Source organism: Schistocerca gregaria, chromosome 3 (genome assembly GCF_023897955.1).
Source record: "Schistocerca gregaria isolate iqSchGreg1 chromosome 3, iqSchGreg1.2, whole genome shotgun sequence".
Classification (NCBI taxonomy): Eukaryota; Metazoa; Arthropoda; class Insecta; order Orthoptera; family Acrididae; genus Schistocerca; species Schistocerca gregaria.
In genome coordinates this window covers 355,323,222-355,350,635 of record NC_064922.1, presented here as the reverse complement: position 1 = coordinate 355,350,635, position 27,414 = coordinate 355,323,222, and positions in this window count along the sequence as shown.

Sequence of the window (27,414 nt, the reverse complement as noted above, 5' to 3'; positions counted from 1 at the left end):
TAAACTTTTGGTTTCAGATTGGTGTGTATTTGTAAAATGCAGAACCGGAAGCATATTACCTGATTTTTATGAATGCTGCAAGTGAAGGCGTATTCATTCGTCGCATTCCCAGTGAATCCAATATGCCCTTCGTTTTAAAGCGATTGCAATGTCCCATGCGGCTTGCATTCGCTATGAGCATCAACGAGACGCAGTACCAGTCACATTGTGTGGCAGATATTAAACATCGCCGGCAACGCCGGGTACTGCAGCTAGTTAGTACATAAGGAGACACATACCTGCCTACAAATATGTCCATCATGTTAGCAGAGCACTTTAAATGTCTTGTAAGTTACGTGGGGGAATTTAAGACTAAATCAAAGAACTTTCTGTTCAGCAATACTCTATTGGAAGTATCTTCACAGAAACTCTTAAAATTAACGTTTTATGCTATTTTATAATTAACATTAAAACCGTAATATAAGAACGGTAATATAATAATTTTTATGATCTTATTTCATCGTTTATGTAGGGGGTCTTCAGTCTTCTGACTGGTTTGATGCGGTCCACCATGAATTCCGCTCCTGTGCCAACCTTTTCTTCTCAGAGTAGCACTTGCAACCTACGTCTTCAGTTACTTGTTGGATGTATTCCAATCTCTGCTTCCTCTACTTCTCCCTCTAGTACCATGGAAGTTATTCCCTGGTGTTTTAACAGATGTCCTACCATCCTGTCCCTCCTTCTTTTCCATATATTCCTCTCCTCGGTGGTGCTGCTGAGAACCTCCTCATTTCTTATCAGTCCACGTGAATTTCAGGATCCTCCTGTAGCATCACATCTCAAATTTTTCGATTCTCTTCCTTTCTGGTAGTCTCAGAGTGCCTGATTCACTAACATGCAGTGTTGCGCTCCAAGCGTACATTCCTCAGAATTTGATTCCTCAGACTAAGGCCGATGTTTGATACTAGCAGAATTCTCTTGGCCATGAATGCCCTCCCTGCCTGAACTAATCTGTTTTTAAGTCCTCCTTGCTTCGTTCGTCATAGCTCATTTTGCTTCCACGGTAGCAGAATTCCTTCTCTTCGTCTACTTCGTGATCCCCAATGTTGATATTATCTTTATCGCTAATCTCATTTCAGCTAATCCTCATTACTTTCTTCTTTTTTCGGTTTACTTTCGATCCATATTCTGTACTCATTAAACCAGTTCACTCAACAGATCCTGTTGTTATTTTCCACTTCCGTTGAGGACAGCAATGTCAACAGCGAACAATCGATATCCTTTCACCCTGAACACTACTCCCACTCTTGAATCTTTCTTTTCTTTCTGTCATTGCTTCTTCGATGTACAAGTCGATCAGTGCTTTACACCCCTTTTAATCCCAGCACATATTTCTTATTCTTCCAGTCTTGTTGTTCGCTCTTGGTACTTGTACGTATTATATATTACTTGTGTTTTCCTATAGCTATTTTTCTCATAATTTCGAACAACTTGCACTATTTTATATTGTCAAACGCTTTTTCCTGATCGACAGAATCTATGAATGGGTCTTGAGTTTTCTTAGGTCATGATTCCATTATCAATCCCAAAAACAGAACTGCCTTGTTAATGCCCTTACCTTTCTGAAGGCCAAAATGATCGTCATCTAACAGACCCTCAGTTTTCTTTACCATTCATCTTCTCAGCAGTTTGGGTGCATGAGTCGATAAGTTGATTGTGCAATAGGTTTCCCACTTCTTGTTGTCGAGATTGTGCGGATGACATTTATCCAAAATCCTGATGGTCTGTCTCGAGACTCAGGTTCTAAACAACCTGAAGAGTTGTTTGGTTACCACTTTTCTCTACGATTTCAGGAATTCCGAAAGAATGTTAGCTACCCCTTGTGATTTATTTTATCGCTAGCCTTCCAAATTTCTGTTAAGTTCATTATATTAAAAATGTACAACTTTATCCCCTTTCTACATCCCATAGCAGCCTCTCCATGGAATTTCTTAGTTTTTTGTCTTTTTTATTATTCTGAATTCTTTTAATATTCTGTCTACTTCACGTGTCTCTAACAAACTACACACGCGGGACGTTCAATAAGTAATGCAACACATTTTTTCTCGGACAGTTTCAGTTGAAAAAATGCGGATTTATTGTGGGGCATCGTGGAATATTCCCTCTTCAGCGAGGTGGCGCAGTGGTGAGCACACTGGACTCGCATTCGGGAGGAGGACGGTTCAAACCCACGTCCAGCCATCATGATTCAGGTTTTCAGTGATTTCCCTAAATCGTTTCAGGCCAGTGCCTGGATGCTTCCTTTGAAAGGGCACGGCCGACTTCCTTCTCTGTCCTTCCCTAATCCTATGGGGCCGATGACTCCACTGTTTTGTCCTCTCCCCCAGATCAACCAACCCGTTGGTTTCATGAAGTTCCGATAGGTGGCGGAGCTATACATAGCCTTTAATATAGAGATTGAATAGGAGGTGTTTTCCAAGCAGAGAGTTATCACTGAGTTTCTTTAGGCGGAAAACTAGAGCATCGCAGATATTCGTAGGCGCTTGCACAATGTCTACTGAGACCTGGGACTGAACAAAAGGACGGTGAGTTGTTGGACCGAATCTGTACAATCTCCCGTGTGCCGAGCGCCCGCACTCAAATGTGAACTCCGCATTGCTGGAACGTACGTGTCCGTCGGCACAAAAACGCAAACGAATTTCTCCTTCTCCATGTAAACGTGAGGCCTCATGCAAGCCTGCAATCCCGAGAGGAGTTCCCTAAACTTCATTGGACTGTTCTTCCTCCCTCACTCGGTCTCGCAACTGGCCCAAGGAAGGATGCACTTCATGGGAAGCAGTATGTACATGATGGGGAGGTTATTGAGTCAGAAAAGCGTTGGCTCCGACGTCAACCAGTAGAGCGGTTCTGTGTGGACATATAGGCCACCCCAGTAAGTTGCAGCAAGCCCGTGGAACTCAAAGGAGATTACGTTGAAAAATAGGGTTTTGTAGCCAAAAGAGAGGAGAGTAATATGGTGTACTGGAATTCTGAATAAAACCAACCTGCTCTCAATAAGGAAATGTTGCACTGTTTATTGAAAACTCCTTTTAGTCATGTATTGTGCATCCTCTTGAGACTAAGAAGACAATAACAATAAAATATTTCGTTGATCTTCTGTGGATATGATTCTGGGAACATAGAATTATTTTGTTTTAATATCACACAGAAAACACAGAACAACTTTTCGAATTACCTTGGTGTTATTTTCTGCGGTCCATAACTTTACTCCGAGTGTGCACTTGCATTAAAATATATTGCTTGTCTTATGATAGTGTTAAATAAGCCAGATTGTAATAATATTAATTACACAAAATTGCAATGGCAGGTGTATGACAATAGCGGACCATTTAACAAAAAGCGTCTTGTTTCTTTCATTGACGAACTAAAACTAATTTCTCTGGCCTCATCTGCGTCTTTGAAAAGAGGGAGGACAAAGAATTAGCAGAAATCAATTTGAATCTTTGTCCTACTATATTTCAGGTGGTCAGATTTACTAAATATTTAGACACCGATATGTGGCTACGTTGCAGGCAGAAAAAAAGATAATTCAGTGCTGGCAACGCTAAGTAATGTAATGAACAGATACCAATGTTAAGGTAATCCTTTAATCTGGATGTAAATAAGACGTCTTGAAAGAAATAGCATACTAAGCATAGAATATAGTTTAAGCATTAATCAAAGATATTGGTAATGAAAAGTAGAAGAAAGGAGAATAACTAATTGCTTAACACTGGAACTGGAAACTAGAGAGTAATAGAAGCAGTGAAATATTTCTCCTATCTAAGAAGCATGGTTACTAGCGACGGCTGGAGCAAGGAAGATATCAGAAGTACACTATGTGGTCAGATGTATATGGACACCTATTAGTAGACTCTACGTCTTTAAGACTGCTTGTACTCTGTCATGGACACTTTCAAAGAGGTATCTGAATGTATGTGCAGGAATAGCAGTCCATTCTTCGTACAGAGCCGAAACCAGAGAATGAAGTGATGTTGGACAGGGGGCCTGGAGCGAAGGTGACGTTCTGACTCTTCGCATAGGTGTTCCACTGGGTTCAGGTAGGCACTCTGAACAGGCCAGTCCATTTCAGGAAGCTTATTATCCACAAGCCATTGCCTCAAAGATGCTGCTTTATGACGGAGTGCATTGTCACGCTGATACATTGTCCCCGAACTGTAACTTTATTGTACGCAGTACGTTGAAATCTAGTTTCGCAAGACATGAGCGGATCAGATTGTGGAAAGGGGCCAAGGTCAATTACTGTTAGTTGTACAAGAACACACACACAACTTTATTCCTCAAACCAAAGCACAGTTTTCTCTTTAAAACAACAAAGATCAAATCACGGCTGAGGGCCCAAGTAGCTTCTACAGAATAAGTTTGAATAATTGCTTTTAAAACACCAGGATTTAGAGTAAAGGCTGAAGGCCTTACTTAAGTATAATTACAATATGTTCTCGACTAAAGGCCGAAATAATATTTCATATCAGCTAAGGTAATTCTTTAAAAGATAAGAATTTACAACTTCCGGCTAAAGGCCATATTACGGAAAATTCAAGTGAATTCTTCGGCTGAAAGCTCAATAAAAAAATTTCTTTACATAATAAAAGAGAGGCTTTAAAGATAAGCTTTTACACAGTACAACAGAAAAACATCTTAAGAAAACTTGAAGTATCTTGTCAGCTGGAGTCCCAAACAATTACTCAAGAATAATTAAAGACCACATTTACAGAACGCGGCGGAAGGGCATTTCAAGAATTCAAGATAATTAAAGAGAAACCTTAGAGGCAAGGATTTACATTTAAAGCCACAGATTCTGAAGCAAACGGAGCTAAAGGTCTAAATACAGAGCAACAAGAATTTTAAATGAAACACGACTGGAGGCCTAATCTTAAAGTTGTTATGAAGTTCGGCTGAAGGGCATACGCTAAACATAAAACAGACAACACACGGCTGAAGGCCTGGCACAGTACCTGCGACCAAACATAATGACAATCACAAACAACAAACAGTGGTGCTCAGAAGTGTTCCAAGGGACGGCCTGGAGAGGAAACTCTAACCACAGTTTAGGTGAGACAGGCAGCCAAGCGTAACACTAAACAATCGGGTACGACCTAGGGACGGCTGAAGAACCAACCAACAACCTAATCAATTCGCTCTGTCCTAACCGACCAACTGCCTACTCCAGTACGCAGACAGCATTTATCTGCTCAGTGGAAATCACAGAAGCTACACACGGTTCCACGTAAACACACCTGCACAAGAACTCGAACAATCGTAATAGCAATCACTGTGGAACCGCAAGGACGAATAAATTCGACGCACAGAGTGTTTCCACAAGCAGTGTGTGACTAAAGACACGTCGTCCGATGAGACGACCGACCGAACGACGAACCAACAGTCGTTCCCGCTCAAATTACGTGTGTGTCGGCAACGGTCGAACGAGTCTTGGCTGTCCGAAGTTTACTGCAGCTCCAACCCTACTCAACTCGATATCCGTTCAGAATTCGGAGACACGGCGACGCGGGCACACTGGTTCGGACCCAACGATGCAGAGGTAACTCTTGCCCATTGGCCACGACATCTCTGCACAAGGATGGAACCGACCCACGTCCGGCAAGATGACCAACTGGCCCCAGAAACGGTCAAAAGACCAAATATACGGTCCTGATGAGACGACCAACCAACGGTCGTCCCGCTCCAATCTCTTTCCGTCGGACGGTTCATGTGTGTCGCCAGCGGTTGGCGAGCACTGGCTGTCCGCACCTCACTGGCGCTCCAGACACACAACCAGGGAATATTAGCGGTCGCTCCAGTGCACTTATCGATAAGCGCTGCTGCTGCCACTCACGGGCAGGTAAGGCAGAAAGTTAGTGACGCCAGTAAATGGAACAAGAAACCGAGGCGGAAGTACGGTATGAGAAGATAACAAACAATAAACGGAATGAACACGAGCCGCGCACGGCTCATACGTAATTTCATAAAATGTGTTCATATCTTTCTGCATTCAGCGTCTCCTTGAACAGGATGGGGGATCACGCCATAACCGCGAAAAACACACCCATACCGTAACACCATCTCCTCTGCATTTCATTGTTGGCACGAAGCATGACGGCAGGCAGTGTTTTGGTATTTGACAAAAAACCATACCGTCCCATCGGAATCCCACAGGGTATACAGTAGAGTGATTAATAAGACCATATCGCTCATTTCCAGTCATCCACTGTCGAATGGCGTCGCTCTTAAGCGCTGCTTATCATCGACTACAGATATGTGTGGCTTAGCCTATGAGGAGCTGCGCAACCATTGAACTCATTCCTTTTAATTCTCTACGCACGGCAACTGTGCCAGCTGGAGTGCTGTTACCACTGTGGAGCTCACGAGTGATTCCTTCCACTGATTTACAACCACCCTCCACAATGCTCCACTCACCCCGTCCGGGAGTACCTGAGATCTCCCTGGTGTTATCGGCCGTGTAGCCGAGCGGTTGTGGGCGCTACAGTCTGGAACCGCGCGACCGCTACGGTCGCAGCTTCGAATCCTGCCTCGGGCATGGATGTGTGTGATGTCCTTAGGTTAGTTAGATTTAAGTAGTTCTAAGTTCTAGGGGACTGATGCAAAGCGATTTCGAAAAGATTGCTGTATGGTGTGTCAGGTGGCAGTTGACGCCAAATAACGAAAAGTGTGAGATGATCCACATGAGTTCCAAAAGAAATCCGTTCGAATGCGATTACACGATAAATAGTACAATTCTCAAGGCTGTCAATTCAACTAAGTACCTGGGTGTTAAAATTATGAACAACTTCAGTTGGAAGGACCACATAGATAATATTGTGGAGAAGGCGAGTCAAAGGTTGCGTTTCATTGGCAGGACACTTAGAAGATGCAACAAGTCCACTAAAGAGACAGTTTACACTACACTCGTTCGTCCTCTGTTAGAATATTGCTGCGCGGTGTGGGATCCTTACCAGGTGGGATTGACGGAGGACATCGAAAGGGTGCAAAAAAGGGCAGCTCGTTTTGTATTATCACGTAACAGGGGAGAGAGTGTGGCAGATATGATACACGAGTTGGGATGGAAGTCATTACAGCAAAGACGTTTTTCGTCGCGGCGATACCTTTTTACGAATTTTCAGTCACCAACTTTCTCTTCCGAATGCGAAAATATTTTGTTGAGCTCAACCTACATAGGTAGGAATCATCATCAAAATAAAATAAGAGAAATCAGAGCTCGAACAGAAAGGTTTAGGTGTTCGTTTTTCCCGCGCGCTGTTCGGGAGTGGAATAGTAGAGAGATAGTATGATTGTGGTTCGATCAACCCTCTGCCAAGCCCTTAAATGTGAATTGCCGAGTAGTCATGTAGATGTAGATGTAGATGTAGATGACCTCAGAAGTTAACTCCCATAGTGCTCAGAGCCATTTGTATGGGACGAAAAGTGACAAATGCTTCTAAATAATGGAAAGTGCGAAGTCATCCACACGCGTATTAAAAGGAATCCGTTAAATTTCGGTTACACAATAAATCACACGATTGTGAAGGCTGGCAAGTCAACTAAATACCTAGGTATGAAAATTACGAACAACTTGAATTGGAACGATCACAAAGAAAATGTTGTGGGGAAGGTAAACGAAAGACTTTGTTTCATTGGTGAAACACTTACATGGTGCCACAAGCCTACTAAAGAGACTGCCTCTACTACGCTTGTCCGTCCTCTTCTGAAATATTACTGCTCGGTTTGGGATCAGTACCAGTTAGGACTGACGGAGGACATAGGAAAATTTGAAATCATGACAGCTCGTTTTATATTAAAAGGGAGAGAGAGTCACAGATATAATACTCGTTTTGGGTGGAAATAATTAAAACAAAGGCGTTTCCCCATGCGGTGAGATCTTTTTACATAATCTGAATCGCTAACTTTCTCCTCTGAAGCAGAAATATTTTGTTGATGCCATCTGACAAAGGCAGACATGATCATCGTAATAAAATAAGAAAAATTAGAGCTTTCATCGGAAGATTTAAGTTCAAATGGCTCAAATGGCTCTGAGCACTATGGGACTTAACTTCTGAGGTCATCAGTCCCCTAGAACTTAGTACTACTTAAACCTAACTAACCTAAGGACATCACACACATCCATGCCCGAGGCAGGATTCAAACCTGCGACCGTATCGGTCGCGCGGTTACAGACTGTAGCGCCTAGAACCACTCGGCCACTCTGGCCGGGAAAATTTAAGTATTCGTTTTTCCTACGCGCTATTCGTGAGTGGAACGGTGGAGAAACAGTCTGAAAGTGGTTCGGTGAATCCTCTGCCAGGCTGTTAAGTGTGAATTGCAGGCTAGAAAATTCTTAAAAGGAATAATTATGCATTGACACACTTCTTAATGATCTGTCACTTGAGAATGGTATAATAGGCCAAAATCACGATCGTGAATAAATACATTTGATTACAAGCCATGTGGAAAATATTGTAAATTCAAAAGTATTGCAAGACTGCGGCTGCATCTAAAAGGATAATGAAGAAATTGTTAACTTGGCACTGGAAGCAGCAGTAGAGAGGGAAAATAGCACAGGAAGATATGCAGAAAGATATGCAAAAAAGATTAAGAAGAGATGAGGAGGATAGTGCAAGACAGGGAAAGATGGAGGGCAGCATCAAATCAGTCGAAAGAGTGGTGAGTCATGCATTATCATAGGCCTATGTCGAATTTGTTAAGTAACATTCATTTCAATTATACATACCCTTATTGTTGCTGCAATTATCCAGAACCTTAGTGTGTTTTCCACATTCAGCCCTTACCGTAGAATTCAAAGTCTACCTCCTGCAAATGCAGCAGTCTACACATCATATAGAACAAAGTGCTTTGGTTCGATAATATTTTGAGCAGCGCTACGCCTTGACCTGTGTCAGGGAACACGCACTGAAACATAAAGGATCTGGGACTGCGAAATGAGGACAACGTTTACGCTGCTGAAGACCTCAATGAATTGTTTACTCTGCATTAACACACTTAAGCCTGGCCTAATACGTCACTACGTCGTTTTTTCCTCTATTTTTTAGAAAAGAACTAAAGCCCAATCGGGATGGGTTACAAAAACAAATTTTTCGTAAGAGCCGTTCATTTTGATACCAGGAGAATAGCTTTTCGCTTTGATCTGAAAATATGTAGCCTGTCGCTAACTGCCTTGTGGAAACCTGTTGAAAAATTATACTGCTGATTATTTACGCTGAACAACTGGGTAGCACGAGCTGCCCATATTTGGATTGTTTCACTCTACCAGGAATATTACCCGCATCCTTACAATCTATTTATTCACTTATGGAATTTGTTGTCTACAATCAGTATACGTTTGAGAGTAAGAGACATATCCACAATACCAGAAGGAAAAATGGAAATGAAATGTCTGACAGAGAGTGGAAGTGTTTTAGAATGTCGATTAAAGAGGTTCTTTGTTAATAACACATTTTATAGAGGAATACTTGAATAGAGACAATTATAATTAAGCATCTGTAACTGGCCAGCATATAGCCATGTAAATATTATTTTTTATTTTGTTGTATATAAGTTTCTGTGTTCTGTTGACGCGTTCCACAACATAACCCACATCGTGAATTCGGTCCATGGAACTGTTAACTAACTAAACGTACAACGAAAAGATGCACTTATTCCTTTCTACACTCCTCGAAATGGAAAAAAGAACACATTGACACCTGTTTGTCAGACCCACCATACTTGCTCCGGACACTGCGAGAGGGCTGTACAAGCAATGATCACACGCACGGCACAGCGGACACACCAGGAACCGTGGTGTTGGCCGTCGAATGGCGCTAGCTGCGCAGCATTTGTGCACCGCCGCCGTCAGTGTCAGCCAGTTTGCCGTGCCATGCGGAGCTCCATCGCAGTCTTTAACACTGGTAGCATGCCGCGACAGCGTGGACGTGAACCGTATGTGCAGTTGACGGACTTTGAGCGAGGGCGTATAGTGGGCATGCGGGAGGCCGAGTGGACGTACCGCCGAATTGCTCAACACGTGGGGCGTGAGGTCTCCACAGTACGTCGATGTTGTCGCCAGTGGTCGTCGGAAGGTGCACGTGCCCGTCGACCTGGGACCGGACCGCAGCGACGCACGGATGCACGCCAAGACCGTAGGATCCTACGCAGTGCCGTAGGGGACCGCACCGCCACTTCCCAGCAAATTAGGGTCACTGTTGCTCCTGGGGTATCAGCGAGGACCATTCGCAACCGTCTCCATGAAGCTGGGCTACGGTCCCGCACACCGTTAGGCCGTCTTCCGCTCACGCCCCAACGTCGTGCAGCCCGCCTCCAGTGGTGTCGCTACAGGCGTGAATGGAGGGACGAATGGAGACCTGTCGTCTTCAGCGATGAGAGTCGCTTCTGCCTTGGTGCCAATGATGGTCGTATGCGTGTTTGGCGCCGTGCAGGTGAGCGCCACAATCAGGACTGCATACGACCGAGGCACACAGGGCCAACACCCGGCATCATGGTGTGGGGAGCGATCTCCTACACTGGCCGTACACCTCTGGTGATCGTCGAGGGGACACTGAATAGTGCATGGTACATCCAAACCGTCATCGAACCTATCGTCTACCATTCCTAGACCAGCAAGGGAACTTGCTGTTCCAACAGGACAATGCACATCCGCATGTATCCCGTGCTACTCAACGTGCTCTAGAAGGTGTAAGTCAACTACCCTGGCTAGCAAGATCTCCGGATCTGTCCCCCATTGAGCATGTTTGGGACTGGATGAAGCGTCGTCTCAAGCGATCTGCACGTCCAGCACGAACGCTGGTCCAACTGAGGCGCCAGGTGGAAATGGCATGGCAAGCCGTTCCACAGGACTACATCCAGCATCTCTACGATCGTCTCCATGGGAGAATAGCAGCCTGCATTGCTGCGAAAGGTGGATATACACTGTACTAGTGCCGACATTGTGCATGCTCTGTTGCCTGTGTCTATGTGCCTGTGGTTCTGTCAGTGTGATTATGTGATGTATCTGACAACAGGAATGTGTCAATAAAGTTTCCCCTTCCTGGGACAATGAATTCACGGTGTTCTTATTTCAATTTCCAGGAGTGTATTTCTGGTGAAAGAGCATGGCAAATTTAGAGAATCAGCATTCACCATCGCTTTGTGAAAGTCTGCTGTTATGAAAATAAAGAGATTAGGGCTGGGGAAAAGGAAACCCAGGAGGTATTTGCATACCAACACCACCACTCACGTGTAAGACCTTAGGTCTATTCCACCTGACCGACTGCTGCCGCCAAGGCTGTACAAAGAGAAATCTGTGATGGTGGAATGTGATCAGGATGTCACCAGTCCCACCAGCCGTTATTGCCGATGATGAATCCTGATGATGGTGCTTCTTCTTTGTCGAAGCAGCTCCTCATCTGGCCTCACGAGAGTGAATGACCCAGTGACAGCAAAATATCTGAGGAGGCACCGGAAGTCGAACCTGGGTCCTTCAGCACCAAGGCAGCCACGCTAACCATTCGGCTACGGAGGCAGTCGCAGATTTTTGGAAAGGGAATTAAAGGTGAGGAAGAAGATACAGAACCTTTGGGGCTTGCCGACGACATTGTAAATCAGTCAGAGACGGCAAAACAGCTGCAAGAACACTTGAATAGAATAAACAGTGTCTTGCAAAGAAGTTGTAAGATGAACACTGACAAAAATAGAACACAGTGCTAAAACCGGTGATGCCGAGAGAATTGATTGGGAAATGAGACACTGTACGTAGCAGATGAATCATGCTATTTATGCAGCAAAAAAGGAGGATGGGCGAAGCGGAGAGAATACAAAATGCGAATTAGCAGCAGCAGAAAAGAGTTTTTGAAAAAGAGAAATTTGTTAGCAACTAATATAAACCGAAACGTAAAAAGTGTTTCCTGGAAGGTATTTCTGTGTTGCCTTGTGCGGATGTGAAATTTGGACTATAAATACTTCAGACAATTAGAGAACGGAAACTTTTGAAGTGTTGCGCTGCAGAGGAATACTGAAGATTAGACGGGTAGATCGAATAACTAATGAGGAGATCCTGGATAGAATTTGGGAAAAAACAAATAATGGTGCAGCTTGACTAAAATAAAAGATGGGGTGATATGAATCTTCAGTTTGGTAATAGAGATCAAATCAATCCTCGAAGTGAAGACAAGATCAGGAAAGCGAGCAGAACAGGACAGAACTCACAAGTGATACGCAGTCAGGCACTGTACGGCTGTTTTCGGAGGAGACTTAGAAGACTCAATTCTGTGATCATTTAGATTAATATGGTTCACCTGCAAGCAGCGTTACGGGTTCGCGTGACGCATTTCAAGCCTGAATGACGTAACGTGCATGCGAGACGGAGCTTCACCCGACACGCTGCAGGCAAGCGATACGCTCAGTTGGTGCTGGGTCTGTCCACTGTTGTGGGTCGCCGCGATTGAAACGCGAGACGCTGAAATGTGAGACGTGCGTGTCGTCGTCTCCCAGGAAGTACACACACACACACACACACACACACACACACACACACACACACACATACAGGACCGAAGACGGAGAGGGAGAGGAAAACCCTGCGGCTGCAACGCGATATGAGGCGAGGTGGACCACACCGCTAGGACCGCCGCAACAGCTCTTTGCCTCGTCATCTCACAAGGCAAAGGAGGGTAGTTAACTGCGACCAAATATTATAAAAACTACTGTGCTACACTAAGAAAGGTTATTAAAAAGTCCAGAAGCATGTGCATCATGCCTGAGATTAATACCTCTGATAACAAAATCAAAACAATTTGGAATATTATTACCAGGGAGACAGGGCAACCAAGAGTACAGGATGACGGCATCACCATCAAAGAGAATGGAAACTTGATAAACAACAAGCCGGAAGCCGAAAGCATTTTGAATAATCATTTTTTAAATGTTGTAGAGAAAATAGGATCTAAATGTTCATTAGAAGAAGCAAGGCAGTTAATGGAAGAGGCCTTACCCACTCTATTTGATACAATTGAAATTCCATCCACCTCTCCTTCTGAAATTAGGAAGATAATAAACTCTCTCAAGAATAAGAGCTCACATGGAATTGATGGCATTTCCAGCAGTATAATAAAAGCTTGTTTCCAAGAAATAAGTGGGATTTTTAGCCACATATGTAAAAGCTCTCTGAAGAAGACTATTTTCCCAGATAGGCTGAAGTATGCCATTGTTAAACCACTGCATAAAAAGGGGATACGTCTGATGTCAACAACTACCACCCAATCTCTCTTCTGACTGCCTTATCCAAAATTCTTGAAAAAGTAATGTATTGTAGAGTAGCTTCACACCTTTGTAAAAATAAAGTTTTAACGAAATGTCAGTTTGGTTTCCAGAAGGGTTTTTCAACGGAAAATGCTATATATACTTTCACTAATGAAATATTAAATGCTCTGAGTAACCGGAAGTCACCCGTTGGGATCTTTTGTGATCCATCAAAGGCCTTTGATTGTGTAAATCATGGAATACTTCTAGATAAACTCAGGTACTGTGATATGAATCGGACAGTGCTCAAATGGTTTAAATCATACCTAACTGGAAGAGTGCAGAAAGTTGAAATAAGCAGTTCACATAATATGAAAAAAACTGGTGATTTCTCAAACTGGCGAACAATCGAGAATGGGGTGCCGCAAGGTTCGGTCTTGGGTGCTCTGCTGTTCTTAATATATATTAATGGCTTGCCATTCTATATTCACGAAGATGCAAAGCTGGTACTTTTTGCCGATTATACAAGTATAGGTATCACACCCAACAGACAAGAATTAACTGGTGAAATTGTAAACGATGTTTTTCAGAAAATCATTAAGTGGCTCTCTGCAAATGGGCTCTCATTTAACTTTGACAAAACACGGTACATACAGTTCCACACAATAAATGGAATGACACCATTAATAAATATAGACTTCGATCAGAAATCGGTAGCTAAGGTAGAATATTCAAAATTTCTAGGTGTATTCATTGATGAGGGGTTGAACTGGAAAAAATACACTGAGGATCTGCTGAAACGTATGAGTTCAGCTACTTTTGCTATTAGGGTCATTGCAAATTTTGGCGATATACATCTCAGTAAATTAGCTTATCACACCTATTTTCATTCTCTGCTTTCCTATGGCATCATTTTCTGGGGTAAGTCGTCATTGAGTAAAAGAGTGTTCATTGCACAAAAGCGTGTAATCAGAATAATTGCTGGAGATCGACCAAGATCATCCTGCAGACACTTATTTAAAGAGCTAGAGATCTTCATTGTAGCCTCACAATATACATATTCTTTTATGAAATGTGTTATCAACAATCCGAACGAATTCAAAAGTAATAGCAGTGTACATGGCCACAAGACTAGGAGAAAGAATGATCTTCACTATTCAAGGTTAAATCTAACTTTGGCTCAGAAGGGGGTACATTATGCTGCCACAATAGTCTTTGGTCACTTACCTAATAGCATCAAAAGTCTGACAGATAGCCATATAGCGTTTAAAAGTAAATTAAAAGAATTTGTTAATGGCAACTCCTTCTACTCATTAGATAATTTTTTGGATATAGTAAGTGGGTAATTTCCTCAATCCCCACAAAAAATTAAGTGTCATGTAATATTTTGTGTAATGTAATATCTTGTGTAGACGCCTTTTATTAACCTGACACGTTCCACATCAGTACGAAGTGTCGTATTCATGATCTATGGAATAAGTACTAATCTAATCTCTAAATCTAAATCATCTAAACCGTCGTGCCTAAGATTTCTTCTCCCAGTTTTAGTACATTATTTAGATTACAGCGATATGGAATACCTAGCACACGAATCTTTATATCTCCCAACTTTTCTTTCCCTTACGATTGAAACTGCTTAAATCCGCTAGAATATACGCAACCGAGCGGCGTCAATCAGTGATTAAGACTGTTGATGCGCACGAACGCTAGTCATAAGATATTAATTATCACAACAACAAAACATTTGGCTTATTGTCGGTTTTAGCCGGTCCCTAAACATTCACACTTCAAAATGACTCTTTATCCCAACGATGGGCGTCTTGGCGAAGTGCTTGGTTGTGGAAGTCTGCATCTGGGCTCTTCCCAAAATGTTCCACATCGAACATCACACCGAGCGAGGAGGCGCAGTGGCTAGCGCACTGGACTCGCATTCGGGAGAAAGACGATTCCAGTCCACGTCCAGCTATCCAGATTTAGGATTTCCGTCATTTCCCTAAATCGCTCCAGGTCTGTGTCTAATGACGTCGTTGTGAAAAGGACGTTAAACCCTACTCTTACTCCTTCTTTCGAAAATTACTTCATTGTCAACCAAGAAATACCTGCCACGCGATGATTTCCTTATCTGAGGAAAGAGGAAGAAATCACTGGGAATCATGTCGGGAGAATACTGAGGACGAGAAAACACTTGTCAGCCTAAAGACGAAGAATGTGTGACTGTGTTCTGGTCCGAGTGAGCTGAGTGATTTTGTGGAACAAACTTTTTACAATGTGACGATACCATGTACATTCACTGGCGAACATACTAAGAAAAAAATGACGCAGCACGAAGAACTTAAACGAATGGCATGTAAAAGGGTAGATGGAATGAACATGTACAGACAAGCAAATGATTACAATTTCAGAAAATCTGATTTTTTTTTTTTTTTCAAGAGAAAGGGCTTCATAAGTTGACCAAGTCAATAATGCGTTGTCCACCTCTGGACCTTATGCAAGCCGTTATTCGGTTTGACATTATATGGCAGAGATACTGGATGCACCTTGAGGGCTACCGTGCCGGGTGCTGTCCAATTAGAGCATTAGATCGTTAAAACCCCGAGTTGCTTGAAGGGCCTTGCCCGTAATGCTCCTAACGTTCTCAATTGGGGAGAGATCCAGCGACGTTGTTGGTCGAGTTAGGCTGCCACTTCATTTCATAGCAGGACCACTTTGGTTGTCATCCGCAGCACCCTTAGAGCACAGCGGTACGTGGACGATATTCTACGCTACCCTGGGCTTACATTTCAGCAAGATAATGTCTGCCCGTACACGGCGGGAGTTTATGCTGCTTGTCTTCGTGCTTGTCCAGCAAGATCGCCGGATCCCTTCGCAATTTAGAACATTTGGAGCATTATGGGCCGGACCCTCCAATCAGCCCTGTGGCTTGACGATCTAACCTGCCAATTGGACAGAATTTGGCACGGTATCCGCAGAAGTGCATCCAGAAATTCTACTTATGGACACCAAGCAGAATAACACTACACATAAGGGCCAAAGGTGACACTTCGGTGTCATCCTGCTTCAAGGCAGTAACGTATTCAGTGCGGAACTGTCACTACAGAAGGTCAGCCATTGTCCGTCATATCGTGAACGCAGCTTTAATTAGGACGAGAGTGTCAGCTTGCGCCATCTGGAAACGTTTGCCGGAAGCTTGGCCACAAGTAATTATACCATTCGGCAGACTTCCTCCCGCACATCAACGTGTAGACCAGCTCCAATGCTGCAGCGAGGCCAGACTCTGCCTTGACGTCACCGAATTTATTTCGAGCACAGCATAGACCCGAAAGTTGAGAGCTAGGCTTGTACATCATACAGTGATATCCCGTTATTGTGCTGCAGCCATGGCCTTCAGTGACCTCAGTCATCGTGAAAGATTTAGTGTTTGTTGAGCAAACAACGACTAGTTAAAAATACATATAAAACATCGTATTAATTTACATCGGCATCCTCATCAGCAAGCCACTGTACAGTGTGTGACGGAGTATACTTCGTATCAGTTTTTAGCGACTTTTGTTGCTATTCCATTCGTATATGAGAAAGGAGGAAATAACGACTATACACCTCTGTATGCGTCCTAATTTCTCTTATTCTAATCTCGGCGTCATTAAGCCAGAAATGAGGCAGAGACATCAGAATTACTTCCCTTTTCTCCCAAATATTCCATTTACGATACCGCGAGCATCCCTGTTCTACTTTCGTATGGACTGTACAAACCTAATACGATCATATCCATCTCTCTCTGCGTCCTAAACAGGCCTTGGAAGGCTCAACGTTACCGAACGGCCTCCGTGTCATCCTCAGCCCACAGGCGTCACTGGATGCGGATATGGAGGGGCATGTGGTCAGCACATTCTCTCCCGGCCGTATGTCAGTTTCCGAGACCGGAACCGCTACTTCTCAATGGAGTAGCTCCTCAGTTTGCCTCACAAGGGCTGAGTGCACCCCGCTTGCCAACTGCGCTCGGCAGACCGGATGATCAACCATCCAAGTGCTATTCCATCCCGGCAGATCATTTTTTTTTTTTGGTCATCAGTCTACTAACTGGTTATCAGTCCACCTAATTTTCAACATTCGTCTATAGCACCACATCTCAAATGCTTCGATTCTCTTCCGTTCCGGTTTTCCCACAGTCCATGTTTCACTACCATACAATGCTGTACTCCAGACGTACATCCTCAGAAATTTCTTCCTCAAATTAAGGCCGGTATTTGGTATTAGTAGACTTCTCTTGGCCAGAAATGCCTTTTTTGCCATAGCGAGTCTGTTTTTGATGTCCTCCTTGCTCCGTCCGTCATTGGTTATTTTACTGCCTAGGTAGCAGAATTCCTTAACTTCATTGACTTCGTGACCATCAATCCTGATGTTAAGTTTCTCGCTGTTTTCATTTCTACTACTTCTCATTACCTTCTCATTACAGCGCATAACTTCGGTGAAATACGATCATACACTGACAGAAAAAAATCGCAGCACCAAGAAGGAGTTTGGCGACGTAAACTAACGTTGTAAGGCGTGTTTGTACACCTGAAAGAAGATGTGTCTTCAAATTTCGCGGCAGTTGCATAAGACTGACTCTAGCAGAGCCACTACGAGGCGGCAATTCGGATTTGCTTTAAGTAAACACTGTAATGACCGTGAGCGTTATTTACTTCTGAGATTGAACGTGGTGAGTTCATATTAGTGAAGAACGTCTTTAAGGCGACAAAGACGCTATTACCAATACCTCACTGACTTTAAACGAGGTCGAGCAATAGGCGTACGAGAAGCTACAATACTGCAGAAAGACTTGGCAGGAATGAAGCCACTGTACGTGATTGCTGGCAGCGGTGGTCGCGGGAATGTTCGATCGCGAGAAGACCGGGCTCTGGACGGCCAAGTGTCACTGCAGATGGGGGGAGACCATCGTGTTCAGCTTATGGTTCTGGCTATCGCACTGCATTTGCAGCAGCAATTTGAGCAGCAGTTGGCACCACAGTAACACAACGCACTGTTAAAAATCAGTTACTTGTAGGACAGCGCCAAGCCACAAGCTTTCTAGCGTTCGTACTACTGGTTCCACACCACCCCCTTCTGCGACTTCAGTGATGTCAGGCGAGAGCTCATTGAACTACAGGGTGGTGGTCGTGTTTTCCGGTGAAAACTGGTTCTGCCTCGGTACCAGTGACGGCTGTGTAGTAGAAGTAGAAGGAGACCATTGAGCGCCTACAACCAGCCTGTCTGAGTGCTACACACCGGACCCACATTAGGAGCGATTTCGTATGATACCGGGAACACTTCATGGTTATCCCAGTAAATCTGGTAATTCAACCTGTTGCGCTGACACTCATGTACACCATTCCAGGGCAGTTTCCAACAGGATAACGCTAGCCCAAATGCCGCTATCTTAACCCAACGTGCTCTACAGGGTGTCGATATGTTGTGTTGGCCTGCTCGAAGACCAGATCTGTCTCAAATTGAGCACACTTGGGACGTCATCAGACGTTAACACCAGTGACATCCACAAAAGTATTAACCGTCCCTGTATTGACAGCCCAAGTACAGCAGGCGTGGAACTTCATTCCACAAACTGACATCCATTAGCTGTACATCACAGTAAGTGTACGTTTGCATGCTTGCATTCAACGTTCTGGCGCTTACACCGGTTACTAATGAACCAGTATTTCACTTTTGCGCTGGCCGGAGTGGCCGTACGGTTCTAGGCGCTGCAGTCTGGAAACGAGCGACCGCTACGGGCGCAGGTTTGAATCCTGCCTCCGGCATGGATGTGCGTGATGTCCTTAGATTAGTTAGGTTTAATTAGTTCTAAGTTCTAGGCGACTGATGACCTCAGAAGTTAAGTCGCATAGTTCTCAGAGCCATTTGAACCATTTTTTTTCACTTTTGCAATGGCTTGTCTCGCGCTTACATTAACGTGTGAGCTTCCAATGGGTGGTCGAGGATAGGTGAAACAAAGAGTGATGGTCAATTGGATGTCTTAGGCGGACCCCTTGTCGTTGTATTCATGCACGTATCAATGTTGCAGCCCCCCGTGATCACGTCTTAGAAGGGTGCGAAACAGGAGGGCAGAAAAAGCGTTAACACCCTTTGCAGCTTCAGATCACGTTCAGATTTCGTCGAATGGTTTTGAACCGTCCCTAGTGGTTTCACACTATATACCAGAGCAAACATTGCGGTCGCGCTACCCTCCAAAGAGGTCCGATCGCTTTCAATAGCAGTGCAGCCTTGCTGTTCCTTGGAGAAGGGTTGACTGGCCAGGGGATGTCAGCACTTTCAAAGGACGACGAGAGCGCCGACCTGTTGTACACTGCACTCCAAACTGTCGTTTTCGACCGTAAAATGAACGTCAAAGAGAAGAGGAGTGAACCGTGAATTTAATTTCAAAGAATATACTTAAAATTTTATTTTATTTACTAGCGATTCATCAAGAACAATAACACATTTAATCACACTATGTGAGCGTGGAAGTAGTTGCCAGGGAGTAACTGATGAAATTATAATCAAATTGCTTTTAACAAATGGGAATTTTATTCCTAAAAGCGTTTAAAAAAAAAAGACTTAAATTGTAAGCAGAAAGCACCCTCTAAATACAGGGTGTTTCAAAAATGATCGGTATATTTGAAACGGCAATACAAACTAAACGAGCAGCGATAGAAATACACCGTTTGTTGCAATATGCTTGGGACAACAGTACATTTTCAGGCAGACAAACTTTCGAAATTACAGTAGTTACAATTGTCAACAACAGATGGCGCTGCGCTCTGGGAAACTCTATAGTACGATATTTTCCACATATCCACCATGCGTAGCAATAATATGGCGTAGTCTCTGAATGAAATTACCCGAAACCTTTGAAAACGTGTCTGGCGGAATGGCTTCACATTCAGATGAGATGTACTGCTTCAGATGTTCAATTGTTTCTGGATTCTGGCGGTACACCTGGTCTTCCAAGTGTCCCCACAGAAAGAAGTCACAGGGGTTCATGTCTGGCGAATAGGGAGGCCAATCCACGCCGCCTCCTGTATGTTTCGGATAGCCCAAAGCAACTACACGATCATCGAAATATTCATTCAGAAAATTAAAGACGTCGGCCGTGCGATGTGGCCGGGCACCACTTGCATAAACCACGAGGTGTTCGCAGTTTCGTCTAAGGCAGTTTGTACCGCCACAAATTCACGAAGAATGTCCAGATAGCGTGATGCAGTAATCGTTTCGGATCTGAAAAATGGGCCAATGATTCCTTTGGAAGAAATGGCGGCCCAGACCAGTACTTTTTGAGGATGCACGGACGATGGGACTGCAACATGGGGCTTTTCGGTTCCCCATAAGCGCCAGTTCTGTTTATTGACGAAGCCGTCCAGGTAAACCAAATGCTGCCCACATACATATCGCCGTCATCAATCCTGTGCACTATATCGTTAGCGAATGTCTCTCGTGCAGCAATGGTAGCGGCGCTGAGGGGTTGCCGCGTTTGAATTTTGTATGGATAGAGGTGTAGTAAACTCTGGCGCATGAGACGATACGTGGACGTTGGCGTCATTTGGACCGCAGCTGCAACACGGCGAACGGAAACCCGAGGCCGCTGTTGGATCACCTGCTGCACTAGCTGCGCTTTGCCCTCTGTGGTTGCCGTACACGGTCGCCCTACCTTTCCAGCACGTTCATCCGTCACGTTCCCAGTCCGTTGAAATTTTTCAAACAGATCCTTTATTGTATCGCTTTTCGGTCCTTTGGTTACATTAAACCTCCGTTGAAAACTTCGTCTGTTGTTGAAAATTGTAACTACTGTAATTTCGAAAGTCTGTCCGCCTGAAAATGTACTGTTGTCCCAAGCATATTGCAACAAACGGTGTATTTTTATCGCTGCTCGTTTAGTTTTTATTGCCGTTTCAAATATACCGGTCATTTTTGAAACACCATGGATCAAGATACAATTTATTCAGAGGCAGAAAGAAACAAATTTTTGAGTGTATGAGCTTTCGGGCTGAGAACCTTGAAGCTCCCTTTTTACACGGCCGTAGTCACGACCGCTTACAACAACCTCTGAAAGACTACACTGGTGCAAATCTGCAACACACCACATTACTTTAAACTAAAAGTTTTAACAATTCACACAAGCACACAAACTATGCACTCCATAGGAGGGATGGAAATGGTACAAAACACTAAAATTAAAAGATTAACTTGCCACCGAAGGTGCAACTTGATTTTAACTTCTAAGAAAAGTCTTACGGTGGAAGGGTGGCAACTTTATATACTAAAATGGCCATTTAAATAAAAGTCCATGAAATGCAATCTTATATAAAATTATACAAGGTTGGCCAAACGGGTTAAAATATTCTACATTACACATATACCGCCTCTCAAGATGATAGGCAAGATAAAAACATATTTCAGGAATTAGGCCGTTACACTCCAAGCAATGAATTCGTTAACACACCGAATCCGACAAACATGACAGAGGCAGCTCCGAACGACAGACATACTAGCACTCCGACCGACAATCTGACCGATTTCCAGCCGTCAGATCCAACTGCACAAACAACAGAGAACATCGGGCGACGTTGAGTAAAGCAAGACACCTACGCCTTCTAACTCGGCCTCACCAAGATCAAGGCATCAAACAGCACTCAAGACAAGTTTTAAAGAATACAGAAAACACATGTCAGAACTGTCATATCGCGACGGAAGAAGGCTGCGGGTGCTAGACAACAACACACACCACTTGTTATCACACGCGTGAATGGCTGAGGAAACAACAATCCACAAATAACGAACAAATTGAAACAGTCGAGATTTCAAAAGAACTCACTAATTACTCAACTTGAGGATCCTGCTTCGGAGGAAAGCGAAAAGTCGCTATCTTAGCTAGCGCCTCCAAATGCAACAGCGCGTGCCCGCCGCCAAAAGCCCCGGCCTGGACTCGCGCTGGGGAGACCACGTCGCTGCTCAGTTCCGACGAACCAACGGGGTCCAACCACATCGCGACTCGGTGTTCGTCCTGAGGATCCAAGGCGTCGTCGACTAAGACGACCGGCCGAGCAGACGACCAACGGCAGTCCGCTCTCGCCGGTAGCGGTCCCGGCGAATACTAACACCAGACGGACCCGACTGTTGCTGGCTGCCAACTCTTTCGACTGATACAGGTGTCAGCGCTCACCAGACCACATGTCGCCATCCGACGACCAGCCAAGCGATCGACCAACGGCCTTCCTTCGATTCCCGGCGGGGTCAGGGATTTTGTCTGCCTCGTGATGACTGCGTGTTGTGTGCTGTCCTTAGGTTAGTTAGGTTTAAGTAGTTCTAAGTTCTAGGGGACTAGTGACCATAGATGTTAAGTCCCATAGTGCTCACAGCCATTTGAACTTCCGACTGACTAACATGCGAGTTCTGCCTTCCGTCTGACTCTGTCGACTCACTGCACCGACTCCTAGACAGACTCCCACTGACCCACTGGTGAGCTCATAGCGCCCCTTAAATGCGCGTGAACAGGCAGCCTTTCCCCTTTCCCACCAGAGGGAGACACCAAAGCTGCCACTGCCACAGCGGCGCCATCTCCAGAAACGGAGGGCGACTGCTTCACACTATGTGCTGCGGCGCGCTCTTCAAAACAGCAATTTTTACCACGGCTCAAAGAGGTTTCATTGAGGCCATTTGTGACACCTTCTGAGGCCTTGTACCGTGGATTGTGAGAGACAGTGTTTCTGAAATATTTTCCTAGGCCACTCGTAAGAAAGAGTAATTTCAACGCTGAGCGTCGCGGTTCAGGCCTCCATCGCAGAGGCATCAAGAGAAGAGGTAAAATTTAGGTAAGACGGGGTATGGCTGCCTTATCATCGTGTTTGAACTGTCACCTTTTTCCGCCTGTGTCGACACCGTGCAGTCTGAAGCACCGCTGAACCCGAGGGAGGCGTCGCAGAGCGCCACGCTTTTGCAGCATTACAGAGTCTTGTTGTAGGCACGTTTGAGCCAAATTTCAAATGTCTGCGTCACAACGGAAGACAATTACGTGGTTTCAAAATAGTGACCCTTTTAATTGTGTTGTGTAGTGTACATTCTGTGTGTAAAGTAAGATTACAAAGTGCTATTCTCAGTGAGGGATCACATTTGGAGGTTTGTTTGTGAGGAGATGTTATGCTTGCTGGGAGAATGGGAAATGTCTACCTGCACATACCGGAATTCGAAAGTTGCAGGTCTGTGGACAATTGAGGCTGTCGTTTATCGTTTCGCAATATCGCCACTTGTGTTTTTCGGGACCACACGACTGTCATGCAAATAAGGGGGCGATGGGGTCAAGTGCACTGCGGTCAACGCTATGCAAGATCCTCCGCGCGTTAGGCCCTTAGTGGACTTATACACTGACGGAAAAAAATCGCAACACTGAGTTGTCTGGCTTGCTTTTGCGATGTTTTTGCTGGTAATTCTAACTTCTTGGACAATTCAATTGCTCTCTCTAACTACTCTCGTCAGAGGGTTTCTTGTGCAGCGAGCGCGAAGCTGTTTGGGCTCGTGCGCATTGCTGTGGGGTTGTCTTCGACAGTAGCGCCGTGGGTTGTGTGGTGGCCCTCCACGAAGTGGCGCGAGAGACGCGGACGGTAACATCAGGCTCCGGGGCAGTCGCCTGTAGTTTGTCTGAGGTGGCTGTTACTTGTGTAGCGACATGGTACAGCTTGCCATTGCTAGAGACATGTGTGTCTCGAAGGGCTCCATTAGCATCCTGGAAAGCAGATCTGGAGATCTGTGCTACACTACTGACCATTAAAATTGCTACACCATGAAGAAGATGTGCTACAGACTCGAAATTTAACCTACAGGAAGAAGATGCTGTGATATGCAAATGATTAGCTTTCCAGAGCATTCACACAAGGTTGGAGCCGGTGGCGACACCTACAACGTGCTGACATGAGGAAAGTTTCCAATCGATTTCTCGTACACAAACAGCACTTGACCGGCGATGCCTGGCAAAACGTTGTTGTGGTGCCTCGTCAAAGGAGGAGAAATGCGTACCATCACGTTTACGACTTCGATAAAGGTCGGACTGTTGCCTATCGCGATTGCGGTTTATCGTATCGCGACATTGCTGCTCGCGTTGGTCGAGATCCATTGACTGTTAGCAGAATATGGAATCGGTGCGTTCAAGAGGGTAATACGGAACGCCGCGCTGGATCCCAACGGTCTCGTACCACTAGCAATCGAGATGACAGGCAACCTTTCCGCATTGCTGTAACGGATCGTGCAGCCACGTCTCGATCCCTGAGTCAACAGATGGGGACGTTTGCAAGACAACAACCATCTGCACGAACAGTTCGATGACGTTTGCAGGAGTGTAGACTATCAGCTCTGAGACAATGGCTGCGGTTACCCTTGACGCTGCATCACAGACAGGAGCGCCTGCGATGGTGTTGTCAACGACGAACCTGGGTGCACGAATGGCAAAACGTCATTTTTTCGGATGAATCTAGGTTCTGTTTACAGCATCATGATGGTCGCATTCGTGTTTGGCGACATCGTGGTGAACGCAAGTTGGAGCGTGTATTCGTCGTCGCCATACTGGCGTATCACCCGGCATGATGATATGTGGTGCCTTTGGTTACACGTCTTGGTCACCTCTTGTTAACATTGGCGGCACTTTGAACAGTGGACGTTACATTTCAGATGTGTTACGACCCGTGGCTCTACCCTTCATTCGATCCCTGCGAGCCCCTACATTTCAGCAGGAAAATGCACGACCGCATGTTGCAGGTCCTGTACGGGCCTTTCTGGATACAGAAAATGTTCGACTGCTGCCCTGGCCAGTATGTTCTCTAGATCTCTCACCAATTGAAAACGTCTGGGCAATGGTGGCCGAGTGTCTGGCTCGTCACAATACGCCAGTCACTACTCTTGATGGACTGTGGTATCATCTTGAAGATTCATGGGCAGCTGTACCTGTACACGCCATCCAAACTCTGTTTGACTCAATGTCCAGGAGTATCAAGGCCGTTATTACGGTGAGAGGTGGTTGTTCTGGGTACTGATTTCTCAGGATCTATGCACCCAAATTGCGTGAAAATGTAATCACATGTCATTTCTACTATAATACATTTGTCCAATGAATACCCGTTTATCATCTGCATTCCATCTTAGTGTAGCAATTTTAATGGTCAGTAGTGTACTTCAACTGGTTTGTTTACAAATTTACAGCAGATGTAAAAAATGTTTTAATTAACTAATACGTTGTATGCTTTACTTGACATATCTGAATAATGAAGAGACAGTCCAAGAACATGAACCTTTCATTCAGACAACACTTACATATAGCTGCCAACCTAGAGAAGAGGCTGTCAGTAATCACATGGAAAATATTGACGGGGTCTGTAAACTAATTTGAACCAAAAATGCACGGTCTCTCCGGGAAGCCGATATATCTACCTGGATTCAATGTAGCTCTGTATACGAATTAAACACAAGCCCTGAAATATGTGTGTCAATTTGATGCACATTGTATGCCAGGTAAGTAACCTTCTGTAGCAGTTTGATAACATGCCAGCCAATGTGTTAAGCAAAGCCATGTGTTCCATACTTTCATACTCGCAAGGAGAACGCGCCTACTTGCCATCACTGACTTCGTCCAAAGTTGTGACATACGCAAGGTTTGGCCAGAAATAAAAGTGACGGAAGGGGGAACACCATATGGCCAACTGTGTAGGAAAAATAATTTTTTTGGCGACGGTTGGGCGGGCATGTGCCACTTATGTTAGCATTGTTTTCAGGCAGCGATTGGCCCTGCGGAAAGAATACAGAGCGATAATCCGATGGTCGTGGTGTCGCGTTCTAATCTGGAAACCTCTTATTTCAAGTTTTTACTTTATTTATACCGCAAATAATCCGAAATAATGCTAGTTACCCGAGTTACCAACTATTCTCCAGAATTCACCTGTAGCTTTTGCTCTCTTCTTGTCTGCGCTGCTTATCGCCTAAGTTTCACTTCCGTACAAGGCAAACAACTAGTTCCACAAAACACTTCCTAATTCTTAAATTTATATTAGATGTGTTCTGCCCAAATAGCAAAATTCATCTACTGATTATAGTGTTTAATTTCCTAATCCAATTCACTCAGCACGGCCTTATTAATTTCCATTACTTTCCATTGTCCTTGTTTTACTTTTGTTGATATTCAAACAATGGAAAGGACAGGATGGAATAACGACAACATTATCAAAAGGATAGACTGCTACTCACCATATAGAGGAGACGCTGAGTTGCAGACAGTCACAACAAAAAGACTGCAATACATTTGAGCTTTCGGCCAAAGGGCCTTCTTCTACAGTAGAAAACACACAAACATTCACACAACCACAACCCATACACAGATGACGATTGTCTCTGGCCACTGAGCTCGCACTGTGTTCATCTTCTTCCTATAAACTCTTCATTCTAACCAAACTGAACACCTCCGGGCTGAGTTAGATCTCAATTTTGCTCCAGACCCAAACGTCCATCTACTTTCTCCGATTTTGGCTCTTGAGGAAGAATGTGCTGCCATTCCTCAACAGCCATTGAGGCACCTCACTGAAAATGTCCCCAGCATAGTTCAGGTTGGATACTTCTGATTACACTCATGCAAATTAAGGATAATTGCACAATGTGGTGCCACACAACGTGGCACTACACAAAACTGGCGCTAATAGCACAGGCACATAGCGAACACACAAGTCCACGGTATTGGTGATAAGTTGAGAAAACCGTCCCGAAACACATATGCTACAAAATGCCACTGTTTCCTGCGCATGTACCCCGACATCAATATGGGATATGATCACCATGCACACGTATACGAGCCGTACAACAGGTTGGCATACTCTGGATCAGGTGGTCGAGCAGCTGCTGGGGTATAACTTCCCATTCTTGCAGCAGTGCCTGTCAGAGCTACTGAAGTGTCGTAGGGGTTTGAAGACGTGCAGCGATACGTCGACCGAAAGCATCCCAGACGTGCTCGATGGGGTTTAGGTGTGGAGAACAGGCAGGCAACTCCATTCGCCTGATTCTTCTGTTTCATGGTACTCCTCCACGATGGCAGCTAGGTGGGGCCGTGCGTTATCATCCATCAGGAGGAATGTGGGACCCATTGCACCCCTGAAAAGG